Below are 17,959 nucleotides of genomic sequence, written 5' to 3'. Positions count from 1 at the left end.
CCCCGTTGCTGAGGCCCAAGAATTCTGAGACTTTCTGCTCTGGCTGGTAGGCACGGCGGGCACTCTCCCTCTGCTCTGGCTGGTAGGCACGGGCACTCTCCCTGGTGGGTGAACTCAGTAGTCAGTACCACAGAGCCTGCTCTCTGTGTTTCTCAGTCCTACCGACTGCTTCCCCAGCCTCCTTGGAGCCCCAGCTCTGTCTCCTCATCTCAGGAAGGCATCCAAGGCCCAGCGTGGGCTGTCCTCTGGTTGGAGTCTTGCTCTAGGTCTTCAGCAGGTGCACGGGGTGGATCTCATCTGGCGTGTCTCACTGCCCTTTGCTCCCGAGTGTCCAGGATTCATCATCTACATATTTTATTCCGGCTTAGTTGTTCCAGGTAGGGACATAAATCTACTTCCTGTGATTTCATCCTGGCAGGAAGAGAATTCTTCCCTTTGTGAGGCTAGCGACCTTAAAAAAAATCTTTTTATTGATTCTTTGTTAATTTCATATCTTGCAACCTAGTCCCGCTCATCTCCCGGTCCCCTCATATCTGCCTGCGAACCTTGTAACTTCCTCCCCTAAAATAAAGAGACATAAACATAAACAAAACAAAGTATAGCGATCATCTCATTGTGGACACTGTAGTGTGTCACAGTGTGTCCCACAGTACATCCCTCTGTTCACACATCTTCTCTTGCAAATGTCCACTGTGGTGAGTCATTGATCTGGTTTGAGATCTCTGGCTCCAGTGACACCATCAATATGGGATCCTCACGGGGACTGGTTATCCTGTTGTTGCCCTGTGTCACGGAGATCCTGCAGTTTTGGATCAACCGAACTGGCCCTTTCACGAGGCCCAACCTTTAGCGGATGATAAAGATTTTGGAGTGGACCAATTCAGAACCTTAGATCTTGATCTGGGTGGTAGCTGATCTGGACCAGGACTAGTTATCTAGCCACCAATGTCACCATCAGCAGGAGGTAGGGTCAGCTCCCCGGCTCTCAAGCCTTCTGGATAGCTCACCCGCACCCACACCTCCAGAGCCAGCACCATTGTGTTGCCCAGTCAAGGTAAAGGTCCCACTCTCCTAAGTGCTGCAGCTTGCGAGGGGCTGGTTCTCACATCCTAGGGGCATGCAGTGCTAGCTCCACTTTTGCCCGGGGAAGGTGCAGGGACTGCTCTCCCCAGAGTACAGCCAGTGAGGGGGCAGGGCTAGCTTTCTGCTCCCAATGCCCTTAGGGCCAGCTCTCAAGTCTAAACGCAGGTGGCAAGGGGGAGGGGGAAGGGCATCACCCCGCACCCACACCAGAGTGGTGGGGTTAACTCTCTGTGCTCTCTCTTTCTCTCTTGCCCTCCTTCGCAGCGCCTCACCTGCACCCGCTTCACCAGGGCCAGTTCTACTGTGCAGCCCAAGCAAGGTGCAGGGCCGGCTCTCCTGAGTGCTGCAACTGTCAAGGGGCAGGGCCTTAGTGACTTTTTACTAACATTCATCCTTCATACATTATTTGAGCAAATGTTTAAATATTACATTTAAATGAAAAGCGAACATCACTTTTTAGTAAACCATGGATAAGCATCGAGTCCATGTCTAATTGACAGTCTCTTTGTCTTCAAAGGCCAGCTGGCTGAATGTAGGTTTGTAATTGTCCTCTGGCCACTTGGAAGCTGTGAGAACATTGGCATCTTTCGCTGCTGCTGAAAAATTGGCTTCAGACAGAATATCGTTTATTTGTGGGCGTTTCTTTTCTGTGGGGTTTCGATGCCTTCTCCTTTGTCTTTATTGTTTTGTAATTTCTCTCCAACATGTCCAGGAATGGAATTTTTCCCTTACTCGGAACACATTGTGTCTTTTCATTCCTGAGGCTTCTTTGTCTTCACTTACAGAAAATTCTTTACCCGTCTTTCTTCAAATGCTGCTCCCGCTATGGATTCTTTCCGAAGCTACCAATCTACTGGTCTTACGTAGCTGCAGCTTCTCGTCCACTGCTTCTAAGTCTCTCTCCTGTTTTCTATTCGTCTGCAAGATTGGCTCCAAGCTAGAGGGATTTTTTTAAAGGATTATTTATTTTTATGTAATGAGAATTTTGCCCGCATATATGTCTGTGCACCACATCTGTATAGTGCCTGTGCAAGGGGTGTCTGATCCCCTAGGACTGAAGTTAACAATGATTGTTAGCCTCCATTTAGATGCTGGGACTTGAACTTCCGGGGGAGCAGACGATGCTCTTAATCTCCAGCCTCATGAGTGGATGTCTGTGCTAAGGACAGCAATCTCAATCCTTCTAGTACCCTCAGGAGCAGCTTGCTAGGTGATCTCCATCTTTCAGATGAGAAACATCGAAACACAAAGAGGTGTTCAAATACACCTTAGGCTGGGAATACCGAAGACTCAGCAAGCTAGAGTTGCGTGTTCATTCACTTATATGCATGTGTGACAACAGTGGTTGAAGAAGAGGCAGCCATGATTTTGGAGGAATCATGGCAGGGTGGGTGGGCAAGGGAAGGGTAGGCAGAAGTGGGAAATAATGTAATTATATGCTAGCTAGATACAAATTATTAAATTAAAACTACATGCAGTTTCCTTTTGGACATTTCCACTTCGGAGAGGCAGGAGGGATGGCTCTGCGTGTGTATACTTTATTATTTTTAAAAAGTCTCAAAAAAAAAAAAAACAGACACTGAAATTGACCAGGTCCCAAATCTACAGATCTCAATGACCTTCTATACAGTTAGAGTAGCCATTCTGAAACTGTGGAACTTAAGACTGGATTTTACACTTTCACTATTGAATTTGAATGTATGTATGTATGTATGTATGTATGTATGTATGTATATTTGGTTTTTTCGAGACAGGGTTTCTCTGTGTAGCCCTGGCTGTCCTGGAACTCACTCTGTAGACCAGGCTGGCCTTGAACTCAGAAATCCACCTGCCTCTGCCTCCCAAGTGCTGGGATTAAAGGCATGCACCACCACTGCCTGGCTGCATCCTTTTTCATAGTTCATGACCATTCAGTTTTCAAAAGTTCATATCTGTTAATTCAACTTGGTTCTTTTAAAAACATTTTTAAAATGAGTGTGCAATGTAATGGATCTCATCAGGGCATGCTCTTACACCCCCCCCCCTTGCCTCTGTCTGGTGGTCCTCCCCTCATCCCTGCCTCTCTGTCTGGTAGTCCTCCCCTCATCCCTGCCTCTGTCTGGTGGTCCTCCCCACACCTCTACCTCTGTCTGGTGGTCCTCCCCCACACCCCTGCCTCTGTCTGATGGCCGCCCTCTTCCTCCTGAGCCCCACCCTGCCGATGTCATATCATATTTATTCTCTTATCCTTCCCTTAAGATCTCTTCCCGCCTGCATAGAAGCCTTTCAAGTTCGTGACCTCAAACCACCTCCCAAACATCCTTATATGTGAGGACATAAAATTCAAATCTAGGACTCAAATGACAGGAAATACCTGCAAGGATGCTGAGTCTTTGCTGGGGGGCGGGGGAAACTGGTGTGGCCACTATGGAAATCAGCACAGAAGTTTCTCAAATCAAAACCCTAAAAGTAGAACTGCCATGTGACCCAGCTGTGCCACCCCTGGCTCTGTCCCCCAAGGACTCTAAATGCTATCACAAAGATGCTTGCACATCTGTGCTGACTGCAGCACTATTAACAATAGCTAAGAGCTGGGCAGCGTGGCACACACCTTTGATACCAGCACGGGAGGGGGAAAGGGGCAAAGGCTGGTGGGTCTCTGAGTTCGAGGCCACCCTGGTCTAAAGTGCCAGGACAGCCAGGGCTGCACAGAGAAGCCCTGTCTCAAAACAAAACACCTAAGAAATGGGACCTGCCCAGAGGCCCGATAACTACAGAGAATTCAATGCTCCCTTCGTTTCTCAAAACCCCTGAGCCATCACTCCAGCCCGTAATTCTGTTTCTTTTAAACATTCTTGCATTGAAGTCTTTTGGGTCGTTTTGCAGGCCTATTTTGGGGAAGGTGCACTCCTTCAAGAAAGAACTTGTCCCTTAACCACAGGGAGTGCTGTCAGCTGGCAACCTCGAGGTGTGGATGCCTCAGCCTCTGAGTCAGGGCCAGGCTCTTCCCTGGCAGCCCCTGACACTGCCTGAGCAAGGGATGGAGGCGGGGCCCTTCTATTGCTGCTCACAGAACTTCTCTGGTGGGCAGTATCTGTTCTATGGGTCCTCTTTGCTCTTGTCAGATTTTTGCCATGTTTGAGGTTCTCAAGGCCCATCCCACCCCCACCCCCACCCTTGCTTGCTTCTCACCTTTATCTTGTCAGTCACTGTCCCTGGATGTACCCCTTCCCTGCTACCTCCATCTGGGACTTGACTTTGTGGAGGACCCATCCAGTGCAGGGCATGGCCTGCCCTGCTCCCTTTGTCTCTCCTGACCTGACCTCTCCCATTCTCATTCAGACTGGTTTTTGTTGTTGTTGTTGTTTTTACTAGATTCTAGAAACAGTGGGAGCTGTTTTGTGTGGAAATCCCATACATCTTACAAGGTGGTGCAGTGTCCTGGGTCATTTCCCAAGAATTCCTTTAGTTTAATCAGTTCTAAGAGAAATTTGATGTCTGTTTCTTGCCTAGGGTTCTCCCCAGGCACCAATCTCCCTGAAATACAGTTAATGCAGGTGCAATCCCACACTCTACCAGTTTAGACTGTGGTTATCACAGCCTCTTCTCTACTTACATGCTTGAAGTCTGGTCTCATATTTTAAAATGTATTTGCCAGCTATGTGGCACACAGCTCCCATCCCAACACTCAGGACGTTAAGGCTGAAGCAGAAAGCTTGCACATTTAAAGCCAGCCTGGGCTACAAAATGGCTTTGAAGGACTGGAGAGGTAACAGTTAAAAGCACAGACTGTTCACACAGAGGACCTGAGTTCAGTTCTCAGCACCCACTTCAGGCAGCTTACAAACACCTTTAACTTCAGCTCTAAAGGGCCCAACGCCCTCTTGTGGCTTCTGTGGGCACTGCACACAGGTACACAAACCCTTGCTCTGTGTGCGCGCGCGCATGCACACACACACATGTATACACATAATTTAAAATGAAATAAAAACAAAATGAATTTGAGGCCAAGCCTGGACTATATAACAAAACCCTTAAAATAAGTAAATAAAATAAAATTAATTCATCTCTTATCCAGTGTTTTTATATATTTAGGGCAAGAGATGAAAAGGGTTTCTTCCTATCTTACAGTACCTTGCACTCACAGAATTAAAACCCAGGAACCTGATATATGAACATATATATATATGTATATATATATATATATACACACACATATATATATGTATATATATATATACACATATATGAATATACATATTTATATATGTATATATAAACCATATATATGATGTATAGAACTTTATTAATGATATTCAAGAGAGTAGGAAGGGGCCGGGCATGGTGGCGCATGTCTTTAATCCCAGCACTTGGGAGGCAGAGGCAGGCGAATTTCTGAGTTCGAGGTCAGCCTGGTCTACAGAGTGAGTTCCAGGACAGCCACAGAAAAACCCTGTCTCGAAAAAGACAAAAAACAAAAAACAAAAAACAAAAAACCAAAAGAGACAGAGAGAGAGAGAGAGAGAGTAGGAAGGGATCCCTAGGCCCCTCCTGTTATTATGGGGGTCTGGGATGAAAATTGTGAGGGAGATGCTCATTGTTGGGGCTCAAGTTGGGATAGGAACTCCTCAGCAACTGAGGGCCTCTCTCTTGCTCTCAGTGTCCTTGCTGGGGCGGGTGGTCCAGGGTTCCTTATTCCTTGAAGGCCATATAGGCCATGAGGTCTACCACCCTGTTGCTGTATTCATTGTCATACCAGGAAATGAGCTTGACAAAGTTGTCATGGAGAGCAATGCCAGCCCCAGCATCAAAGCTGGAAGAGTAGGAGTTGCTGTTAAAGTCGCAGGAGACAACCTGGTCCTCAGTGTAGCCCAGGATACCCTTCAGTGGGCCCTCAGATGCCTGCTTCACCACTTTCATGATGTCATCATACTTGGCAGGTTTCTCCAGGCAGCATGTCAGATCCACAATGGATACATTGGGGGTAGGAACATGGAAGGCCATGCCAGTGAGCTTCCTGTTCAGCTCCGGGATGACCTTGCCCACAGCCTTGGCAGCACCAGTGGATGCAGGGATGATGTTCTGGGCAGAGTCATGGCCATCAGACCACAGCTTTCCAGAGGGACCATCCACAGTCTTCTGAGTGGCAGTGATGGCATGAACTGTGATCATGAGCCCTTCCACGATGCCAAAGCTGTCATGGATGAACTTGGCAGGGGGCTAAGCAGTTGGTTGATACAGGATGCATTGTTGACAATCTTGAATGAGTTGTCATATTTCTTGTGGTTCACACCCATCACAAACATGGAGTCATCGGCAGAAGGGACAGAGATGGTGGCCCTTTTGGCCCCACCCTTCAAGTGGGTTCTGGCCTTCTCCATGATGGTGAAGACACCACATGGAGACTCCACGACATACTCAGCACTGGCCTCACCCCATTTGATGTTAGCTGGGTCTTGCTCCTGGAAGATGGTGATAGGATTCCTGTTGATAACAAGCTTCCCATTCTTAGCCTTGACTTGCCATTGAATTTGCCATGGGTGGAGTCATACTGGAACATGTAGACCATGTAGTTGAGGTCAGTGAAGGGTCGTTGATGGCAACAATCTCCACTTTGCCAACTGCAGAGCAGATGGCAGCCCTGGTAACCAGGTGCCCAATACTGCCAAATCCATTCACACCGACCTTCACCATCTTGTCTATGGGATGAGGCTGACACTGCATAAGAAGATACAGCTGTCTCTGGAACAGGGAGGAGCAGAGAGCTGATGTATAATCTTGAATGAAGTCTTGCTTGTGACTTCTGTATAGCACATAGAGCCAGTGAGGTAGTGCGGTGAATGGAGGTATATTGGGAGCCAGACAGATCCAAGGCTTTCTTGGAAACCTTATTGAAATGACAAATGGGGACACTGGTTCTGTGTCCTTGTCCAGAGCAGACTTGGTAAGACCCAGTCTAAGGTTAAAGGTTGCGACTCGAAGGAATTAAGTCTTTTGGTTCCTTGGAACTCGGCTTTCCCTCCTGAATGGCTGTGTTTTTCCATCCCGAGGCAGCTATGTCTGAGGTAGTCTATGTTTTCTTTGCCAACATTGTTTGGTTTAGCTTCCTGCTGACCTTGCCCATTCTCCCCCTGCAAAGAGTGTATGAGATGCTGTAGTTCAGGCTAGGCGTGGTAGCAAATGCCTTTAATACCAGCACTTGTGACCATCCTGGTCTACACATCGAGTTCCAGGACAGCCGGAGTGACAGAATAGAGAGACCCTATCTCAAAACAAACAGACAAAACCACAATGCTGTACTTCTTACTAACTTGCTTGGCATCAATCATCAGCTTACACGAGACTTCCCGTCACCTTTATTCCTCTGCTCTGATACGCCCACCTGACACCTCACCCGTATTCCTGCAGGTTCGGGCACAGGTGCTTGTTGCTGACTCTAATGGCCTGCATTCCATCCCTAGAGCCCTCACGGCGGAGGGGGAGAATCAGCCTGCATACGTTGTCCTCTGACCTCCACACAGGTGCTTGGCATGTGTGCCTCCCACACACACAAAGCAGGTAAATAAATGTAAAAAGTATCTTACATGGATATATATATACACACACACACACATACACACACACACATATATTAATAATACAGTTTGTTGACTTGGTCATCTTATATTTGGTTGAGAAACACTGCAGTGTCCAGGGAAGTTGCAGAGAAGTCACATGTTGGCATCACAGTTTCTCCTCATCAGGGCTGTGCCTGCGAAGAAAGGGGCTGAGGGCTCAGGCGTGCTACGGCAGAACCTATCAGCTTCCCACTCATCCCCCCAGTAACTTCCTCCTGCCTGGCGAGCCCACCCTTCACCAAGGACACTGGGATTTGCTGTGTAAATACCCCCACTTTCTTGCTCCAGAGACAGGTTGATTCTGAGGCAGATTTTGTACAGTTCACTGCTGAGTGAGCTTTTCTGTCTCTTATCATTTCCCTTTTCTCTCCAGTGTAACTGAGCTCCCCCCCATAAAGAATGCTAGTTTAACTCAAGTCCTTGTTTGGGGTTGGCTGCTGGTGTTCAGCAAGGCAGCTTGTACCATAAGCATCTTAAAAAGCAGATTCTGGGCCAGTGGCTTAGCAAGCAAAGATGCTTGCCACCAATCCTGCAGACTTGGGTATGGTCCCTAGGCCCCACACGGTGAAAGGGACACCCTTTCGCCCTCTCACAAGTCGCCCACCTCCACATGCAAACCATGGCACATGTGCACATGAACACACAGAATAAATAAATGTAATTTTAAAAACCTTTAACTCGCCAGTCAGTGGAGCACACCTTTAGTCCCAGTGCTTGGGAAGCAGAAGCGGGTGGATCTCTAAGTTTGAGGCCACAGGGATCTGCAGAATGTATTATAGGACAGCCAGGGATATACAGAGAAACCCTGTCTCTCTCAAAAAAAAAAAAAAAGATTTAAAAAAATTTTTAAATAGCGCTCGAGAGAGAACTCAGTGGTTAAGAGTATTGACTGTTTTCCCAGAGGACCTGGGTCAGATTTCTTACATATCTTACATATGGTGGCTCACAACTGTCTGTAATCCCAGTTCTGGGGATCCGATACCCTCTTCTGGCCTCCACAGGCACCTGGCATGTATGTGGGGCCTAGATATACATGCATACAAAGTACCTATACATATAGAATAAAATACTTTTAAAAATATTTTTTAAACTAGGTCCTTAGGAATCATTCAAGAATTGAACAAATTGCCTGCCGAGGTCAGCAAGTTTCCCCTTAGCTTGTGGTCCGGACCCTGGAGCTGGTCTTCGATACTTTGTGGGTTCTTCTTTTTCCCACCCTTTATCCCCCACCCCCAGTTCCACCCCTATTACTAAATAGAGGAGAAATGACGACAGAAGAGAGAGAGAGAGAGAGAGAGAGAGAGAGCCCTGACTCTATGTTCTTTCTTCTTTTATTTCCTCTTTGAGCATGGCTCCTAACAAAGTGAAACCAACCCCTCTGAATGACCAACCACCACCAACCCCACCTCCCTGGGCTCTAGCATTTATATAGCCTCTGAAAAGTTCCCAGAATTCCACACATCACACAATTGCAGAAACTATCTGCAGCTGCCAAAACCATGCCTCTGCTAGAGCATGAGGCAGAGCATAGCTGCTGCAGACAGTCTGAAGGAGCCCCAAATCCCCACACCTGGGATTAAAATGAAAGCATATTCTTGTAATATTTCTGTGTGGGGTTTTTTTTTAAAGAAAATAAATTCTAGAATTGTCACTACAGAATCCCGTTCTAAGGACTTGTGTATTGTTAACTGGGGCTGAGATACAATCAGTATACAGAGGTATAGTGGGTAAGTGTCTCTGCATACAACCCTTTGCCAGAGAGCAGTAGGTCCCTTCCCTTGCCTGGAGGTCACGAAGAGGCCTCACCTGTTACCTGCTCTCCTCAGAATCTGCTGTTACCTCCTCTGTGCCATTAAGGCCATGACTAGGGTCGAGTCTCAGAACGTTAGCCTTGGGAGCTGCTATCTCTGCCTGGGAAAATGAGATTCTTGTACAAAAGAATTTCGGGCCCCAGTTAACAGGTACTAAGAGAGAGATGGAGAGCATGGCTGGGAACGGACGTTGAGGCTGTTGAGTGGGGGAAGGGATGGAACAAAGAGATGGACGAGCATTATTGATGAGGAATCTGTCCTGACCTTCAGCATTTACCTCTCTGAACAGGATACTTGGAGCGGTTTCTGGTACTGAAGGGAAGACCGTCAGAGTCCACCCCAATACAGTGATCTCAGCACTAGTTTAAGCTGAGAATGTCAGTAAACCATTGATGGTGTGGAGAGCATCAGGAAGTGTAACAGAAACGGTAGAAGTGCTCAGGGCTATAGAGACGGCTCGGTGGCCAAGAGCACTTAGTGCTCATTCAGAAGGCCTGAGCTTTGTTTCCAGCAACCATGTCAGGAAGCTCACGGCTACCTGGAACTCCCGCTCTAGGGGTTTCTGCTCTTCTGAACACCATGGGTACCTGAACTTCACACACACACACACACACACACACACACACACTCATGCTAATACACATGCCTGTACACACACATGAATAAAACAAATCTTTCTTTCTTTCTCTCTTTCTCTCTTTCTCTCTCTTCCTCTTCCCCTTTCTCTCTCTCTCTCTCTTTCTTTCTCTTCCTCTTCCCCCTTTCTCTCTCTTTCTTTCTTTCTCTCTCTCTTCCTTCCTTTCTTCCTTTCTTTCTTTCTTTCTTTCTTTCTCTCTCTCTCTTTCTTTCTCTCTCTCTCTCTCTCTCTCTCTCTTTCTTTCTTTCTTTCTTTCTTTCTTTCTTTCTTTCTCTCTCTCTCTTTCTTTCTCTCTCTCTCTCTCTCTCTTTCTTTCTTTCTTTCTTTCTTTCTTTCTTTCTTTCTTTCAGGAGTGTTCTTTATCCCCCCCCCCCCCCCCCCGGGAAGCAACATCAGGAACAGATACCACGGAAGGCTAGTGAAACAAAAGAAGCCGGCAATGCTTTCAAGTTTAGCCGCTTTGGGGGGGAAGCGTTCTAGGGAAGCGTTTGGAGAGCCTGAAACTCCGAGGATGGGCATCCTTGTGTTGGAAACTGGAGCTCCCGAGCGTTGGGAAAACTGCAAAGTGGGTTCAGCTGCTGCCAAGGAAGGCGCTGCTGATGCCAGGGTGAAGAAGTGTTGCCAGGGCGACGTTACAGGAACAGGAAGCCAATAGAAATAAGCAAGCCCCTTCTTCCTGCTGCTGCGTTCCCAGCATCTGCCCTGCGCTCTTCCCTGGCAGCGCAAAGCGGAAAGCAACCGTGGTCTTCCGAGCCAGCTCCAGCATCACGCACGGCACGGATAGAAGGTGAATGTGACATGAAGAGGCAATCGCTGAGCTAACAAAAACACGGATTAACATAAATGAAGGGAATGTACAAGTTTCCAGAACTAGAGAATTCAGTTGAGAAGTGAGCCTGCTGGAAGAATGACACTGTTTAACATAGTAGGGCCATTTGGAGGCTGAAGAGGTGGCTCAGCAGTTAAGAACGCTGGGCTGCACTTTCAGGGGACCGGGCTTCAGTTCCCAGCACCAACTATACGTGACTCCAGTTCCAGAGGAAATGATAACCTCTCCTGGCCTCCACAGTCATTGTATGTTCAAGGTGCATACACTCACAAGGCAAACAAAACACCTACTCAAATAAAATAAAACAAAACAAAACAAAATAAAATACAGAGGCCCCACCAGTTGTGTGTCTCCCCCGATGTTTCTCTCATTGGAACAAACAACAATGAACCCTGGAGTCACCAAGAGCTCATGGGTGACCGTCCATTCCAGGTAGGTGGACAGGAGGTAAGGTTGCTGCAGGAGCCAGGTAGTGGCTCTTAACGCACCAAGAGCAATGTGGAACGCGACCATCAGCAAAGTCAGAAAGCCAGCCAAAGGCTTTTTTCTTTACCCACGGAAATCTATGGGAACCTCGAAATCCTAAACTGACAGCAATGGGCACTGTTGGCCAAATAGACCAAGGGTGTGTGGTCTGATGGCCCAAGGAGCCACTAGCACTGAAAATCGCTGAACCCAGAGCCCATTGTCGGCAGGAGAGACTAGGTTCTATGCTATTGTCTTATTTTCTTATTTGGTGTTATGTTGTTTGAGACAAGGTCTTGTGCCACTCCGGCTGGCCACAAAGTCACTCTGAGTTTGAGGATGGGGTCGAACTTGTGCTCCTCCTACCTAATCTCTGGAGTGCTGGGGCTACAGGCAGGCATGCACCATCATAGCCAGTTTTATGCAGTGCTTGGGTTCAAACCCAGGGCTTTGTGTTAGATCTCCACCTACTTGGAACAGATGGCGGTACGCATGCTCAGTCTTACCTCAGGGACCGGAGCGCATGCTTGGTCTTACCTCAGGGTTCTGATGCATTACAGGAACTGTCATTCTGGTTCACTGTGACGACGATCACATGTTCATCTAGCCTGACGAAGGGGAAGCAGCAAGAGTTATGGAGGCCCTGTAAGACAAAGGCAGGTGTTGTGTGAATTTTCCTGGGTAGTCGGGAAAAAGGTCCATTTACCCTTAGATATGGTACCAAGGGCAGAATAAGTCCACTTTGGTGTGGCTTGGTGAACCATTGAGTTTATTTATTTGGTTGGTTTTCGTGTGTGTGTGTGTGTGTGTGTGTGTGTGTGTGTCTGTCTGTCTGTCTGTCTGTCTCTATGTCTGTTGCACACATATGTATTCTCTCACCCATGCATGCACAGGGTCAGAAGAGGATACCGGGTATCCTGTTTTATCAACATCCCTCCTACTCTCTTGAGACAGAGTCTCTCACTGAACCTGGAGCTAGGTTGACAACCAGCAAGCTCTGGTGACCTTGTCTCCATGTCCCACAAGGCTGGGATTATGGGCATGTGCACAGCCACTGTTAGCTTGCCACACGAGTGCTCCAGATCTGAGCTCAGGTCTGCCTGCTTGTGCACCAGGCAATTTTCCCCTCTAGCCCCAATGGGACCAACCTTCTGCTTCTTTAGGGTAATGTTGGTTACTCTGATTCCAAAATGGCAAATGCTGTGTCATACTAGGAGGGAATGAGAGGACAAGAGACAAAAGATTCAGGGCTCTGACCCAACTCCTAGGGATAACGTGATTCAGGACAGGTAGTAACAGCCTTTCCAAGGACCCAGACAGACTATCATATTGTGGTAAATATGATTTTGGCGGTTTACCCCACTTAAACCATATAGCTCCCAAATAAAAGATACAGAAGCCTTTATGTTTAGAGTGAGCCGTAAAGCATTAGAGCTGGGCAGATAACCCTCTGTCTGCTTCGTCTAATTCCCTGTCAATAACCCCGAGATATCACATCCCATGATCCACCTGGGCTGCTCCTACTCCACCTGGCTGGCCCTCATGGCCAACACTCATGATTTAACTACGTACACCATGGAGACCTCTCCTTTTTCCTCTCTCTCTCCTGGTCCCTACCTGAGCCCCCAAGCCTGAGAAACTTCACTCTGCGTCCTCTCTTCTGCTCAGCCCAGGCAGTAGGCATCTTTATTCACCAATCAAGGATGCCTTGGAGAGCAAAGTTTACGTAACGAACGCTGGTGTGTGTATATATATATATATATATATATATATATATATATATATATATGAGGATCTCCTCTTCTTGGAGCAACCTGATCTTGGGGTACAGAATTCAGCATTCAGGTAGCACCAGACCAACCCCCTATACTATCCGACTTTCTACTTACTACTGAGAAAGAGGCATTCAGTGGACCTCGAAGTTTTAGAGACAGGTGCATCTCATGTGAGAATGCTGCTTCAGTCCACTGACTATGTGACTACTGCCCATGCAACAGAAGTATACTAGTGTATAGAGACACGCTGCGGAGCCCTTGACAAGTTTCTGTAAGAAACACCAGGGATTCTGGAGTAAGGACATGTGCTGTACATCCAGGGATCAGGATCCGTCGATATTTGAAATACTTGGCATTGCTTTGAAGATACTGAGCAGTTAGCCGTTAGCCATACGGGACCTGACCTCACCATGCAACCAGAACTTGCCATTGTAGGTTGTGTCTTAGCAGCTGTACCAATCCAGTCAGGCATGTGCACCACAGAAGCCGGATCAGCATTTCTGTTTACACAGGAGCCTCTTCTCCCACACCTGTGAGGTCCTGGGAGATTCCTTCTGACCAATTGACCCGAGGAGGAAGAACATCTGGCCTTGGCTTCTGGAGTGTATTGAGCCCAAGAATCTCAGAGTGAATATGTATTGTTGACGTGGGCACAGCCATGTCAAGGACGGAACCCCATGGGAATTCAGCGGAGCCTTTCTCCAACCTGGGGCCAGGCTCAGAGTATGACAAAGCCTTCCTCAGGTCCAAGTCCAGATGTGTGTCAGTGTGTGACAAAATAACAGCTGCAGCTTCCTCCTCCTCCCAGATGCTCGCCTGAGACTGTTTGCCTACAGATGTGTCCTACCAAGACTGGCTAACTCCTCCTGACCTGTACTGTATAGGAGAAACTCACTGCTGTTCCAAGTTGCTGCAGTAGTCTGTGACTCCATCAGAGCCCGTGGCCCAGCTGACTCCAGCTTTTCTGTACATGGGTCTGTACGTCTGTACTGTCTTCATTTCCTCATTGTTCCAGGTAGTTCTGCTGGGTGTGGTGCTGGAGATTGACTGATGGGAGACAAGAGTTCTTTCTGCACTGCAGTCCCTCTCAGGGGACCTGAAGAATGATGTTTAGGGATGATTCTCCCCACTCTCACCCCCCTAGAAGGCAGAACTTCAAGCAGTCTGGCAATCAACTCCTCGGCTTGGTGGAGAAAGAAAAGTAGAAAGAAAAGCAGTTTGATTGGTTTAGCCAATTTCTCAGGAACTTGTGAAAAGTGGGATTTTAAAGATCACACATAAGGTCTAAAGAAGAATGGCTCCTCCAATGATCTTGCCTCTTTTCTCAAACATTTATGCCTGACTGGCTAATGAACCAAAAGCCACAGTGGCAGAAATAGATGCCACGTGTGGGCCAACAGCGTGGAATCCCTAGCACCAAAGCTAAGCTAGGCATTGCCACCACTAAGTGTCCAAACTGTCAGAGCAGATACAGGTAGAACTCCTGCCTCAACAGTGTTCCCGGCCACAGATTGTCCGGGACCAGCATGTCCTGGAAAGACATTGACTCTTCTAGGATTTCAAAGAATTGATCAATTTAGAATGCCTTCTGTATACACAGTGTCTTGGATGACACCATTCTCTGAGCCCCAACAGTATGTGGAGTCCTCCAGAGCATGACCATGAAAGAGGTGGGTATATGACTGATACCCGCGTTGTCTTACACTATACCACTAGCTGCCATCATAAACAAAACAAAATGTTCAAGTAAGCATTTGAAGGCAGAGGCTAAGGCACCACCCTAGAGAGTAGGTGTACATTGTCCTTAATGTGATTTTTATCCCTTGAGCCAGCATCGCCTTGGATGGATTGAATCCCTTGACTGACTGAATCCCTATAATCTAAGTCTATGAACCAAGAGACCCCTGGCACCTTTATCGTTAACGTCCTGCCTGATAAATCAATGCCTCCTATCTCCAACACGTTAGTCTATGTCAGGATAAAGATCCTAGATCTCAGAGAGAAGGGAGAGAACCCAGAGGCCCTGTTCACAGCTGTTCCCTGGTAGTGTGTGTGGGGGGGGGACTCTCACAGTCAGTAGCCCCACCAGCAAACTAAGGAGACTGCCATTGGTGAGATAAGCTACCAGTGCTAACCCAGGAGGGGAGAAAGAAGATGAGAAGAAGATGACGTGAGTCATAACAGTCTAAGCAATGGGAACTAGAGCTTACCTTACTCTCCCAATTCCCCCCACTTAATCCACCCCCTGCTTTCTCTTGCATCAGCTTTCCTAATGCTGAGACTGCAAGCCTGTGACAGACACCCCCATCCCTCTTCTCCTTTGAATACATTGTGCACGGCCACCACGGAGAAGCAGTGCTGGCTAGTGAGTTTGCTATGTGGGAAGAGAAATCTGAGCATGTGCAAGAGGGGAAGCCATAACAAAGTCTGTCGCTAGCCCGCCCTTACTGCTCACAGCTGCCAGAGTATCCCCAAGAGTGGCAGCCCCTAGCCAGCGCGACTGAGAGCAAGCTGAAGTGTTGCTCAGTTGTGGCAAGGAATCAAACACCTTTGGAGAGCTGTCTCCACACTCCAGTGGCAAATGGATGCCCCAGCTCCTGCACCTTTCTGAGCAGATGACTCTGAGATAAGTGTTTTGTGCCGTTGCTCAGGGTTCCTCGCAGAGCCACTTCATAGCCGTCCTCTGTGATAAAAGCATGCCCCTGCCCACCTCGATTCCCACTTCCCTACTCCTGTTATGCACACCCCAAACAAGCTATATTTGCTGGAGTCTTTCTCTCAAGCTCAGCTCTTGGAAGAAACCACAGTAAGACATGATGGTTTAGAGAGAGAATACACTGCTATTTTCAAAGATTTCTTTCTGTTGTGTGTGATGTTTGTGTGTGGTATGTTTGTGGTGTGGTGTTTGTGATATGTGTGTGTGTGGTATGGTGTGTGTGTATGTGTGTGTGTATATGTGGTGTGTTATGTGTGATATGTGTGTATGGTATGATGTGTCTGTATGTGTGTGTGTGTATGTGTATGCATGTATGTATGTATGTATGTGCGCACCCTCTCCTGGTGTGTGTGATGTGTGTGTGTGGTGTGTGATGTATATGTATGTTTGGTGTATATGGGGGTGGGTATGAGTGTGTGTAGTGTATGTGTGTGTTTGTGATATATGAGTGTGTGTTTGGTGTGTATGGTGTATGGGTATATGTGTGTGTGGAGTGTATGGTGTGTGTGGTGTATGTGTGTGTGTAGGGTAATGTGTGTGTGGTGTACATGTGTATGTGTGGTGTGTGTTTGGTGTGTATGGTGTATGGGGAAGTATGTGTGGTATGTGTGTGTGTGGTATGTGCATGGTGTGTGTGTTATATGTGGGTGGTGTGTGTATTACATGTGATAAAGGATATATAATACAAGTATTAATCCTTCTGATAGTTGGAGTCATGAATGTTTTAAATTTCCTAGGTTTTATCCTAGGCTTGTTTTCATACACAGCACTTGCACATCAGAAGCTATTTTTAATTGGCAATTAGGAGATTACTAGTGACTTCAGCAGAGTCGCAGGCCGACACATGGCAGGGGAGGAGGTGCAGATGATTCTTTCAAGAACCTGGGCTAGAGAAAGACCAGCCTGGGGGTGGCAGCCAACAGTGGGGGGAGCACAGTGCGGGAACTGTGGAATGTCCTTTTGGGAGAAACTTGAGCGTGTTTATAGGCTGGAGAAAAGTAGCCAATCGCAAGGAAGGAGGCAGAAATGGAGTCAAGAAAGGGATAATTGAAAGAAAGAGTCAGATCCCAGAGGTGCCCTGAAGGGATCAGACCACGCCAGGCCCGAGTGGAGGAACTCCCTTTGAACCTCAGGCCGGCTTCACCCTCTGAGGCTGGGAGAAGGAGGGTGAATAAAGGCGGAAGTGTGTTGGCTTCATCAGTAGGCTAATTCCACACAGCCTGAAGGCACTCTGCTTGCACAGTGTTTCTATAGAGACCTTGGCGGATCTGAGGGGGTCAGAAATGGAGCCGTCCCATACAGGGGCCCTTACAGGAGGAGGCGAGGCCCCTAACTGAGAAGCAGCAGGGGGTCTCCCTGAGTCTGTGAAGTCAGGGTAAAGCTTTAGGTGATGGGGAGGGATGGAGTGGGAGCCCCACCTCAGAATTAGCCCACAGGGAAGGCTTTGTCTTGCAGATGGACTGGATGGCAGACCAGACAGGGGACTTGGTGGAGCTTGCTCCAGCAGCTTGGGGTAAGGAAGTTTCTTCTATTGCCTACTGGATTCACACAGGCCACTTTGCACCTCTGAGCAGTTTCCAGCTCTGTAATCACAGAGAAAAAAAAGTCAGCTCTAGAGGGCTACGTTGAGGTTTTCATAAAATAATGGGAGGAGGCACCTAGATCAGTGTGTGGCCCAAGAGAGTCCCTCAGACCTTCTCTCTCCCCTTCCCCTGCCTGAGCCTGTATTACCTGGATGGAAAGGACGGGGTTGTTGGTTCCTTGCATTAGTAGGTGCTGTTACACATAACCACTTTATACGCAGCCGCCTCTCACTATTTGTGGTGCTGTGAGTCTATAAAGTCACTGCAAGAACTGACTTTGCAAATCCTGAATCATTGCCCTATGAGGAAACACGGGGTCAGGTTCCTGCAAGTCCCTGAGCAAATTTTCAGCCACCGATCAATATGTAACTTCATTTTACGTGTGCTTCTGTTTAAAGACACTTTATTTAAAATATCCAGCGGTCCTTCAAGATCCTGGAGGACTCTCACACTAACCAAAATCC

At 47.6% G+C, this 17,959-nt stretch overlaps 1 pseudogene; it reads right to left on the bottom strand.

The window, feature by feature from the left end:
• Positions 1-5,736: 5,736 nt before the first annotated feature.
• LOC110293413 (glyceraldehyde-3-phosphate dehydrogenase pseudogene) lies at positions 5,737-6,756 on the bottom strand (annotated as a pseudogene).
• Between the last annotated feature and the right edge of the window lie 11,203 nt (positions 6,757-17,959).

Source organism: Mus caroli, unplaced genomic scaffold, assembly GCF_978045245.1.
Source record: "Mus caroli unplaced genomic scaffold, Mus_caroli_1 scaffold_6, whole genome shotgun sequence".
NCBI classification, from domain to species: domain Eukaryota; kingdom Metazoa; phylum Chordata; class Mammalia; order Rodentia; family Muridae; genus Mus; species Mus caroli.
Note: the sequence above shows the minus strand (reverse complement) of the source record. Positions and strands in the feature narration are given on the sequence as shown.